Source organism: Dendrobates tinctorius, unplaced genomic scaffold (genome assembly GCF_039654945.1).
Source record: "Dendrobates tinctorius isolate UK_male_01 unplaced genomic scaffold, ASM3965494v1 ptg000007l, whole genome shotgun sequence".
NCBI lineage: Eukaryota > Metazoa > Chordata > Amphibia > Anura > Dendrobatidae > Dendrobates > Dendrobates tinctorius.
In genome coordinates, this window is record NW_027361675.1 from 19859019 (window position 1) to 19871030 (window position 12012).

The window sequence follows — 12012 nt, forward strand, 5'->3', positions numbered from 1 at the left end:
CCCCACCGTTAGCAAAGTATGTTGAATACCTCCGAATTCAATTCCCATTCTGTGGGAACCATCTTCGTCCTGCTCAGGAAATCCACCACCTGGTTCTTGGCTCCTTCCAGGTGAACTGCCGAGAGATTCGACCTAGTTCTCCACCCACTTGAAAATCTGGTTTGCCAGATGCTGTAAAGACGGGTGTTTTGGGCCTCCTTGGTATCTTAAAAATGCCACTGCCGTCACATTGTCATACAGCACCTTCACATGCTTTCCTCTAACTGAGCCAAATAGAGAACCTTCCATATTGCATACAACTCCCTGAAGTTTGAGAACTTGGTCTTCATCTCTGGACTGCATTGTCCTTGGTAGTACCTTCCCTCTGTGTCCGCCCCATTCAAACTGACTGGCGTCCGTGGTAACGGTGACACAGTAGAGAGAACCCATGGTACTCCTACCTTCAGGTTTTCTGAGTTGGTCCACCAACCTAGTGCTTTTCTCACCGAAAGAGACAGTGTCATTCTTTTGTCCAAAGAACTCTCTTCTGTCCCAGGTCTGCATAACTTCTTTCTGAACCTCTCGTGAGTGGAACTGACTCCACTTCACACAGGGGATACACGTCGTCATCAGACCTAGTATCTTCATTGCCTCCCTTATACAGCACGGGTTTTCCCTGAACCGGCGGACCCTTTCAATGAGTGTGACTTGTCTTTCTTCTGGCAGAAAAGATGTTCTGATGTGGGAATCTAGTATGACTCCCAGAAATCTTATTCTGGATTGTGGGACCAACTTTGACTTTTCCCAATTTATGATCCATCCAAGCTCCTGTAGCGTGGAAATTGTGAGGCGGCAATCGATCCTAAGCTGTTCTTCAGATCCTGCTGCTACCAAAAAAAATCGTCCAAATATGTTACTATGGTTATACCGTGGTTTCTTAAATGGGCGACCACCTCTTTCATTAGCTTGGTAAAAATTCTGGGGGCCGAGGCAAGCCCAAAGGGAAGGCATCAAAATTGAAAAGTGATGGATTACCCCTTGGTTTCTCAGAGCAAACCTCAAATACTTTTGACAAGAAGTGTGGATTGGGACACGGTAATATGCACTCTTTGTCCAAATTGCACATGACCATGTCCCTGTCTATCAGGGGTATCGTGGATTTTATGTACTCTATTTTGAATCTCTTGTATTTTATCCACTTGTTCAGGGGTTTGAGATTTATGATTGTTTGGGAGTCTCCTGATGGTTTTTTTTTTTATGGATAAGAGACTCAAATAATGACCGCTTTCTCTGGAGGGGGAACCAGGATGACTGTCCCTATTTTTTACTAGCTCCTGGATGTTTGTCCACATAGGGGAGGCTAGCAGAGGTTGGGACTTGGTTACTATAAACCTCTCTGAAGGTAGATTGGTGAACTCTAGTCTGTAGCCCTGGTTAATATTATGTAGAAACCAAGGATTCTGAGATATTTTCTGCCAACCCCCTAGAAATTCCTTCAAGCGACCCCCCCCCCCCCCCTCTGACGGCATCATTTATTGTGCGTCCTGGAGCTGGAGCCCGAGAAGATGTAGTTTCTACCCTTCCCCCCTTTGGGATAGCTCCATCTCCCTGTCTTCCCTTTCCCCCTGTAGTCTGTCTTTTGACTGTCATGATCTCAGTGCGGGTTTGACTCGCACACGTGGGGTTAATGTCTGGAACCAGTGCTGATGACTGGCATTTCTGGGGTTAAAGGTTGTGATCCCAGTGCAGGCTTACCTGCACACCTGGGGCTTATGATTGTGGCCTCTCCCTGGTTCTGGGTTTGCTTCTTATAGCCTCAGGACGCTCCCATCCCCGTCAGTTATACTTTCGCCCTTGGCATAGTGTGGTGACCCGAGTGTTTGTGCTGTGTTCTTGTTTATCTGATACTGTGTATGACTCGGTCTGTTCTCTGGATACTGCTTATTGGATTCTGCTTGGTACCTTCTATGTCTGTTTGGCTTTGACCACTGCCTGGCCCCGGACTCTCCATTCTGTCTCATCCCTGGTACTTTACTGTTATCTCTGTGTATGACCCGGTTTGTCTGACTTTGATAATTCCTGTATTAGTGTTCTGCCTATCCCTGATAGCAGGACGCTAAGCCCCACCCCCTTGTGGTCATATGACAGTAGGTCCTTCACGGCTCACTGACTTTAGCTTCTCCAGGTCCTGTTCCCTTGAACTATCCGGCCGTGTCTGACCCCGGGCCCCTCTGCAGTGTGGGCGAGTCCTTGCTCAGCGGTGACTGCACGCCGACCTTAACAGGACCGTGACATTGACTAGGACGGGATCTACGAAAGGGCTGGTATTTTTAAGTCTTCTCCGGAACCCTTTTTTCTATCTGCGGCCTTTTCTAGTATGTCATCTAAAATTGGCCCAAACACTATCCCCTGAAAACTGAATGGCACAGAGTATTTTTTGACTTGGTATCCCCTGACTAAGTCTTTAGCCAGATTGCTCTTCTGGCCACATTAGATAAAGACTGGGTTCTGGCGGCGAATCGCACTGACTCTGCTGATGCGTCCGCCAAGAAACCTGTTGCGACCTTTAGCAAAAGGAAGAGATTTAAGTATGACATCTCTGGGAATCTTTGCTTTGAGATGTTCCTCCAGATCGTCCACCCACAAATGAATGGACCGACTACAGAAGTTGCTGCTATGTTGGCCCGAATTATGGCTGCCGAATCCTCCCAGAATCGTTTTAGCAGTCCATTTGCTTTACAATCCATCGGGAGGAGTCCTCGTACGGGATTGCAGTTTTCTTTGCCACCTTGGCCAATGGCACATCTATCTTGGGTACTTCGTCCCAAGTCTTTATATCCTCTGGGTTGAAAGGTAGTCGGAGCCTGAAGACCCTCGGTACCACTAGTCTCTTCTCATTCCTCTAGAATCATGGAACGGACGTGGTTATTAACATGGAAAACTCTAGTGACTTGGGAACGCAGACCGCCAAACATTTCGTCCTGTATAGCTACTTCTTCCGTGGTGTCTTATAATTGCATAGAGTCCCGGATTGCCTGCAGCAGTTCCTCTGTGTCTGCTGCTGAAAAGAGATATTTTCCCCCTTCCTATCAGCTCCTCTTCTTCATCCTGATCAGAATCTTCCGGAACTTTTGTCTGCGTTTCTGCGATCGCTGTGGTTCTGGTTGGATGGCCTGAGGAAGACTCAGGCTCGAGATGGAAGCCTGGACCTCCTGTCTTATTATTGACCTCATGTTGGTCATTAGTGATGTCTGCTCTTCCGACAAATTTGAATGTGCATGCTTTACAGAGCGGCTTCCGCCAGTTCTCTGGCAATTTAGCGGTGCAAATGGGACATTTATTCTTCCCAGATTTTTTTATTCTTTGCTGGTTTTGGCATTGTCTCAGTGTGTCTAGGGTATTAGCATGGCCCTTGAGATAAGGCTTTGTGAGTAGCCTACTCACGTGCCCCTGGCTCTGCTTCCTCAGGCTTGGCTGATTCCTCCACGGTCAGGTGTAGTGTGCCTGAACTTGCTCCCCCAATTCAGGATGGCCGGCGGTGAGAACTGAGCCCTCCCCCCCCCCCCCTTATATACCTTACCTGGCTGATCCTGCTCATCCTCGCCCGCGCTCTATGCGGCGCCCCCGCTGTCTCTGCCGCGACCCAGCAGTCGACTCGGTCTCTGCCGGAAGTGACATGCAGCAATGCCCAGACGCTGAGCTGGATGCTTCGCCGGCCTGATCCCCGCGCACTGCATTGGGGCTGGCTGAGGGACCCCCCCATAGCAGGCATCAGCCGCACACTTCTTGAGGCAGGAAGGGAAAGGCAGGGCCCCCCTGAGTCTCAACATCTGCACAGCACCGTCCGAGGACACGCTTCGCCGTTCAATACCCAGTGGGACAGGAAAAACACTAATGGGTGGTAAGGAGAGGGTACTTTTAACCACGCATTGTTTCTGTCCCACTGAGGCTAAGAAGGACGTCCTCCATGGTGCTGTCAGGTGGTGAACTGGAAAATGATATTATGATAGATATACACACACACACACACAGCCTTGCGAGAGTATTCGGCCCCCTGAAGCTTTTCAATTTTTTCCCCACATATCATGCTTCATACAAAGATAACAAATGTAAATTTTTGGTGAAGAATCAACAAGTGGAACACAATTGTGAAGTTTAACGAAATTTATAGGTTATTTTAAATTTTTGTGGAAAGTCAAAAACTGAAAAGTGGGGCGTGCAATATTAGTCAGCCCCTTTACTTTCAGTGCAGCAAAATCACTCCAGAAGTTAATTTGTGGATCTCTGAATGATCCAATGTTGGCCTAAATGATTAACGATAAATATAATCCACCTGTGTGTAATCAAGTCTCCGTATAAATGCACCTACTCTGATAGTCTCAGGGTTCTGTTTGAAGCACAGAGAGCATCATGAAGACCAAGGAACACAAAGATATATATCTTTGTACCGTGTTAGCCAGTAGATAGAATATTAAGAATTGAGAGTCCTCAGTGGTTGATACATCTTTTCAGTTAGCTATTAAAAGGTAACAATTGCAAGCTTTCCAGACTACACAGGTCTCTTCATCAGGCTAGACTAATACAAAATCTGAAGAACAACATTTATACACAAGACAGCACATAAATAACTCAATACATAAGACAAGAAAAATATTCAGAATTGAGTCCTCAGTGGTTGATACCTTTTAATGGCTAACTGAAAAGATGGTAACACATTGCAAGCTTTCGAGACTACTCAGGTCTCTTCATCAGGCATAGACTAATACAAAATCTGAAGAGTCACATTTATGCACAATACAGCACAGAAAAAATGCAATAGATGAGACAAGTGACGTGAAGCAGAATTATGATTATGGGAGAGGGAGAAACAAATATTGAACCAGTTCATAGATAAGGAGTCCAGATGTTTTATTGTCCTCTGACTGGGGTCTCCTAATGTGTTGTGATGCCCCCCACAAGGTCTTAGGAGCAAATTCCTTAATTGATGTAAAAAGACAAATCCATGCGACACATTCATTCCAGCATTGAGTGTGTCAAAGGTAGTCATAAATTTATACTCAGACTTCTCTCTCTCTGAGATGTGAAGTTACCTTTCAATACCAGTAATTTCATATCCCTCGTGTTGTGGTCCATCATACAAAAATGTTTTGCCACAGGTATATCCATTCTTTTTTCTCTTATTGTGTGGCGATGAGAATTCATCCTTGTTCTAAGCTTTTGCCCTGTCTCCCCCACATACAGACCCCCAGTTGGACATTTAGTACAAATAATTAAGTACACCACATTAGATGTAATGCAGCTGAAAGTACCTGGGATCTTGTAGTCCTGATGCAAGTTGGGATCTTTTTCTTGTCCGTGGTCATTATAGATGGACAGGTTTTACATTTTTTCTGGTTGCAAGGAAAGGTTCTGAGGACTCTCAATTCTGAATATTTTTCTATCTACTGGCTAACACGGTACAAAGATATACATCTTTCCTGTAGATAAGACAAGTGATGTGAAGCAGAATAGTCATTGTGGGAGAGAGATAAGCATAAATATTGGAGCAGTTCATAGATAAGCATTGTGATGGTTTTATTGCCCTCTGATTGCCGATCTGGTTCTGTGTTGTGATGACCCCAGAAGGTCAGAGGGGCAAATTCCTTAATTGATGTAAAAAGACAAATCCATGCGACATCATATTAATATCTACACTGAAGGTGTCAAAAGTTTTCATAAATTTGTACTCAGATTCTTCTCTCTCTGAGACTTGAAGTTACCTTTTAATACAAGTAATTTAAAGTCCATCATATGACCAGGGATACAAAAATGTTTTGCCACAGGTAGATCCATTCTTTTTTCTCTTATTGTGTGGTGATGAGAATTCATCCTTGTTCTCAGTTTTGCCCGGTCTCCCCCACATATAGACCCCCAGTAGGACATTTAGTACAAATAATTAAGTACACCACATTAGATGTGATACAGCTGAATGTACCTGGGATCTTGTAGTCTTGATGTGAGTTGGGAATCATTAACTTGTCCGTTTTCCTTATAAATGTACAGGTTTTACATTTTTTCTGGTTGCAAAGAAAGGTTCCTGTAGCTCTTGGAGAGGACAGGGAGCGTCTGACAATTATGCTTCTGAAATTTGGGGGCTGCCTAAAAACACAGTAGTGGGGGGGGGGGGGGGGGGGTCAGGAAATATGGATTGTAATTGGGCATCTTTTTGCAGTAAAGGTTGCAATTTCCGTGCAGCTCCCCTTAGCACCTCCAGAGTTGGATTATAGGTGACAACTAGAGGCACCCAGTTATTCTCTTCTGAACTGCTCCAATATTTATGCTTATCTCTCTCCCACAATGGCTATTCCGCTTCACATCACTTGTCTTATCTATTGAGTTATGTGCTGTCTTGTATATAAATGTTATTCTTCAGATTTTGTATTAGTCTAGCCTGATGAGAGACCTGAGTAGTCTCGAAAGCTTGCAATGTGTTACAATCTTTTCAGTTAGCCATTAAAAGGTATCAACCACTGAGGACTCTCAATTCTAAATATTCTTCAAGGAACACAACAGGCAGGTGGAGAAGTTGTGGAGAAGTTTAAAGCCAGATTTGGATTCAAGATGATTTCCAAAACTTTAAACATCACAAGGAGCACTGTGCAAGCGATCATATTGAAATGGAAGGAGTATCTCATCACTGCGAATCTACCAAGACCCGGCCGTCCCTCTAAACTTTCATCTCAAACAAGACTGATCAGAGAAGCAGCCAAGAGGCCCATGATCACTCTGGATGAACTGCAGAGATCTACAGCTGAGGTGGGACAGTCTGTCCATAGAAAAATCAGTCGTACACTGCACAAATCTGGCTTTTATGGAAGAGTGGCAAGAAGAAAGCCATTTCTCAAAGATAGCCATAAAAAGTGTCATTTAAAGTTTGCAACAAGCCACCTGGGAGACAAACCAAACATGTGGAGGAAGGTGCTCTGGTCAGATGAAGCCAAAAACCGAACTTCTTGGCAGCAATGCCAAACGATATGTTTGGCGTAAAGGCAACACAGCTCATCACCCTGAGCACACCATCCCCACTGTCAAACATGGTGGTAGCAGCATCTTGGTTTGGGCCAGTTTTTTTTCCCAGCAGGGACAGGGAAGATGGTTGGAGCCAAATACAGGACTATTCTTGAAGAAAACCTGTTGGAGTCTGCAAAAGACCTACCTGAGACTGGGACAGAGATTTGTATTCCAACAAGACAATGATCCCAAACAAAGCAAAATCTACAACGGAATGGTTCACAAATAAACGTATGCAGGTGTTAGAATGGCCAAGTCAAAGTCCAGACCTGAATCCAATCGAGAATCTGTGGAAAGAGCTGAAAACTGCTGTTCACAAACGATCTCCATCAAACCTCACTGAGCTCGAGCAGTTTGCCAAGGAAGAACGGGCAAGAATTTCAGTCTCTCGAAGTACCAAATTGATAGAGACATACCCCAAGCGACTTGCAGCTGTAATCGCAGCAAGAGGTGGCGCAAAGTAATAAGTTAAAGGTGCCGAACAATATTGCACGCCCCACTTTTCAGTTTTTGACTTTCCACAAAAATTTAAAATAAATCAATAAATTTCATTCAACTTGTTGATTCTTCACCAAAAATTTACATTTGGCATCTTTATGTTTGAAGCATGTGTGGGAAAAGGTTGAAAAGTTCTAGAGAGCCGAATACTTTCGCAAGGCATATTTATTTTATTTATATATCTATATATAAACGCCTTATCGTGTGTCTGTAACCGAAATCGCTGGCCGCTGACTGGTCGCGGCCGCCAGGCCGCAACCAATCAGCGAAAAGCGCAGCTGTTTGTAACGGTAAGGCGCAGGCCTTAATCTGTAAAAAAAAGATAAAAAAAAAAAAAAAAGTTATTCTGACCTTCCGACGGCTTCCTGTCTTCTTTCCACGCGCCCGGCCTCGCGTTCCCAGTAATGCTTTGCGGCTTAGACCGCTGATGACGCTGAGGGGATCGTGCATATCAGGAAAGGGGGGGGGGGGGGGTGAGGGGACCATGCATACCAGGATGCGGGGGGGGGGGTGAGGGGACCATGGATACCCCGAAAAGTGGGGGGGGTAAGAGGACCATGCATACCAGGATTGGGGTGGTGAGGGGACCATGCATACCCTGAAAAGGGGGGGGGTAAGGGGACAATGCATACCAGGATTGGGGGGGGGGGGTGAGGGGACCATGCATACCAGGATTGGGGGGGGGGGGGGTGAGGGGACCATGCATTCCAGGATTGGGGGGTGAGGAGACCATGCATACCCCGAAAGGGGAGTAAGAAGACCATGCATACCAGGAAAGAGGTGAGAGGACCATGCATACCAGGATTAGGGGGTCAGGGGACCATGCATACCAGGATAGGGGGTTGAGGGGTAGCATGCATATCAGGATTGGGGGTGAGAACCATACATATCGGGGGGGGGTGCATTATTATTAAATCTTCAAAAATAAACGGCATATATATTCTAGAATACCTGATGCGTTAGAATAGGGCCACCATAGTGTGTGTGTGTGTGTGTGTGTGTGTGTGTGTGTGTGTGTGTATGTATGTATGTATGTATGTATGTATACATACACATATATATATATACACATACAGTTTTATGCAAATTGGGACAAAGCAAGAAAAAAACCAAAACACAATTTTTAATAAAAATGTTATAATGCACGGTTACATACTAATTTTAGTAAGAAATATGTCCTCCTTTATCAGATATGAGATTTTCAATGCGTTTTGGCATTGATTCTACCAAGTTTTTGCATTTTCTTCAATTCTTCGTCATGGAACCACACTTGTATGGCACTGTTTATCATGCGTTCTTTGGTCCATTTTGCCAAGACGTCTCTTCACAATGCTCCACAAATTTTCTATAGGATTTAAGTCTAGTGAATTGCCAGGACAGTCCAGCACTTTTATTTTCTTCCAGGAATTTCTTCACACACTTGGAATTGTGGCATGGAGCCAAATCTTGTTGGAATGTCCCTTCACATTTATGCATGAATGGCACAATAAAACATTTTAAAACGACTAGGTATGATGAATTCATCCAAATACAATCGACAGGAAATAAGCTCCCTGTACCATCAGCTGTAAAACAAAAAGCCCCAAAACATCTGTTTTTGAGGGGGTTTTACAGTTTGTTGAATATGATCAGTTTGCGTCTAACCCTTGCTCTGTACCCTTGAACAAAAAGATAGGTTTCATCACTGAAGAGTACTTTTTTCCACTGGCTAGTTGTCCAAGATTTATATTATTTTGCCCATGTGAGTTGTTTTGCCTTCATTGGAGATGTCTTTACTGGCTTTGTTGCCCTCCGACCAACTTCCAGAAGCCTGCACCGTACAGTCAAATCGCTAATATCAATACCTGCAGCGAACAAGTCTCTTTGGAGGTCTTTACTTTTTCTTGCATTAATTTTACTATTTGATATGTGTTTCATCAGTTCTTGGTGTCGTTTGCCTTTTTCTTCCACATTTCCTTTTTCGTTTTGGAGAAAACGGTCCAGTTTCATTGTGTCTGCGAATTATTCTTGAAATGGTAGATTTTCCAATTCCAACGGCGGAAGCGATTTCTCCAACAGTCAGATTTATATGTTCATTAAGAGTAATAATTCTAGACCTCTTCCGTGGAGTAACATCTATTTTTACAGGCACCAATCACACGGAGAATAAGTACACTAAACCACTCCTCACAGAAACAAGCTCTCAACTGAAGCTGAGGGGGCAGCTAGCTATTTCTGACTAAAACCACATTTTGTTACTCAAGGATGTACACTCACACTACCTGTTCATAGCAGTTAAAACTGGTTTGAATCAGTGACTGGTAACCAGCTTACGATTTTACTTAAAAAAAAAAGCTTTGTCCCAATTATTTTGCACAGCACTGTACACACTAATTTTATATTTTGTTAAAGGACACCGGTGCGTATTTCTCACAAGTCACACTTGTGGTCCGTGTGTAATCCGATTTTCTCGCACCCATGGACTTGCATTGGCAAGTCAGGGCCAATAATCTGTGACAATCACAGCATGCTGCGATTTTCTCAGCCCAATTAAAACGGCCGAGGGACAAAAAAAAAAAAATTGCCTGATGGAAGCTGCCCCATAGATTAACATTGGGGCGAGTGCAATGCGATTTTTTTTTTTTTGCATTGCACTCGTCCGTTTTCCTCACTAGTGTGACTCCGGCCTTGTATGGAGAAAAGGGACTTCTAGAACAGAGTTATCTGGCACGTTGCAATAGCAGTTATGTGGTGTCAGAGCAAGGCTGAAAACAGGTGGCGATGATGACTGATGAGTGATGTCATGTAACAGTCTAGTTTTACACTTACCAGGTTTTTTGTAACCCATTATTGAGGCCCGTTTTTGCAGGCTGTATCGCTGCAAAAAAGGCGGTCTGCCGCAATAACGGACCACAAAAAAACTTGTAGATCGCCGTTTTTCATGTTTACAATAGTATGGAAATAGCATTGGAAAAAAAAAAAAAAAAAAAAAAACCACTGTCGTTCTGCAAAACTGGAAGTCACGGATTACCACAAAAACAAAACTTCCGTTTGTTATTGCACATATCCGTACACCGTGAAAGATAGAGCAGGCTCGTTCACGGCCACAAATACGGCCCTCATGGCTGTACGGCACACCGTGGAATTTTTGGGGGCCGATTTTGCGTCCCCATAGAAATCTATTGGGGCAGCAAAAACACGGTAAGTGTAAAATAAGCCTAAATGCATTACATTTAAATAAGTGATCTTAAAAAAAAAAAAAAAAAAAAAAAGATCATGGGGGGGGGGGGAACCATGCATGATATTTCAGAAAAACATTTTTCAGTGGTCAGGGAAAGTTGTGTTTCCGGATGACAAATCACTAACTGATCTCGACTTCATCTGTGACCTGAGACAGATGTCCACTCAAGTATTGGCAACAGATATACCAACAAGATAACGCCTTTCAACAGGGTCTGTCTATTAAAAGGCACTGGCAAAAAAAGGTCTCCTCTTTGTAGCACAGCCAGCTTTAGGAACAAGACAAAGGTTTCTTGCTGCGTCTAGGAAGTTCAAGATTAGTCACTTCATATCAATGTCAATTACAACAGGAAAAAAAAAATACTGGCGAGAGAAGAGCCAAATCTGCTCATTAGCAATTGTGCTTCATTTAATTATAGGCTCGTCATGTGCACATAAAGTAAACTCTTTAAATTAAAATCAAACAAGGAATAAATCTTATGAGGGCAGACAGATTTATTAAATGGGTCTTATGGGGAAAATCTAATAAACAAGACCCAGTTTGTCAAGGTAAGCCAATTTAAGTGTTGGTGGAGGAAATCAAATTCTCCATAGGAGCCATTTTTCTGGAAACTCAAAAGCAGTATTCTATAACCAAACATCATCCTGTGATGGCTCCAGCCGAGCCTTGCTAACAAGCCACTAACGACTGACGGATGGGAAGTAAGAATACAGCTACGCAGTACTACAGGCTTTAAAATGAATTTATCATATTCTGAGAAAGGTTTTTTCTGTATGTAGATTTTTTTCTACTTTCTGGACATGAATGTGGAGCGGTCTCACCTGTGCATTTAGAAATGACTCATGTGAATGGTAACTATGCAATCCATGGTTTTCTTTTAAAGATTAATGTTTTTATAGAAAGGATTACATTCCTTGTAAGTATTACTTATATGTTACACATCTTCCATTACCATTTCCTTTTAGCTTCCATTCTAATTCATCACCCAACCTTGTAGATTGTGAGCCCTCCCGGGCAGGGTCCTCTCTCCTCCCTTTTCACATGTAAAAGCGCCATGGAATAAATGGCGTTATAATAAACAACCACCTTGCTGGGAAACTGTAGGTGTGTTATTGATGAGCAGACTAAACCAGACTGCCAACAATGCTCTTCAGAGATGAGAGGACGTTCAGTACATAACACTGGTGGCGGTGCCCGTTGGGAACAAAGTGATGACCCTGTTGGTTGCCAATTGTAAAAATGGAAGCACACTCCCATTCCTGCAA

At 43.7% G+C, this 12012-nt stretch overlaps 1 protein-coding gene across 1 annotated transcript in view; it reads right to left on the minus strand.

Moving 5' to 3' along the window:
- The window catches only part of MACO1 (macoilin 1), a 69708-nt gene that overhangs the window by 25330 nt on the left and 32366 nt on the right, over positions 1-12012 (minus strand). The window lies entirely within an intron of this gene.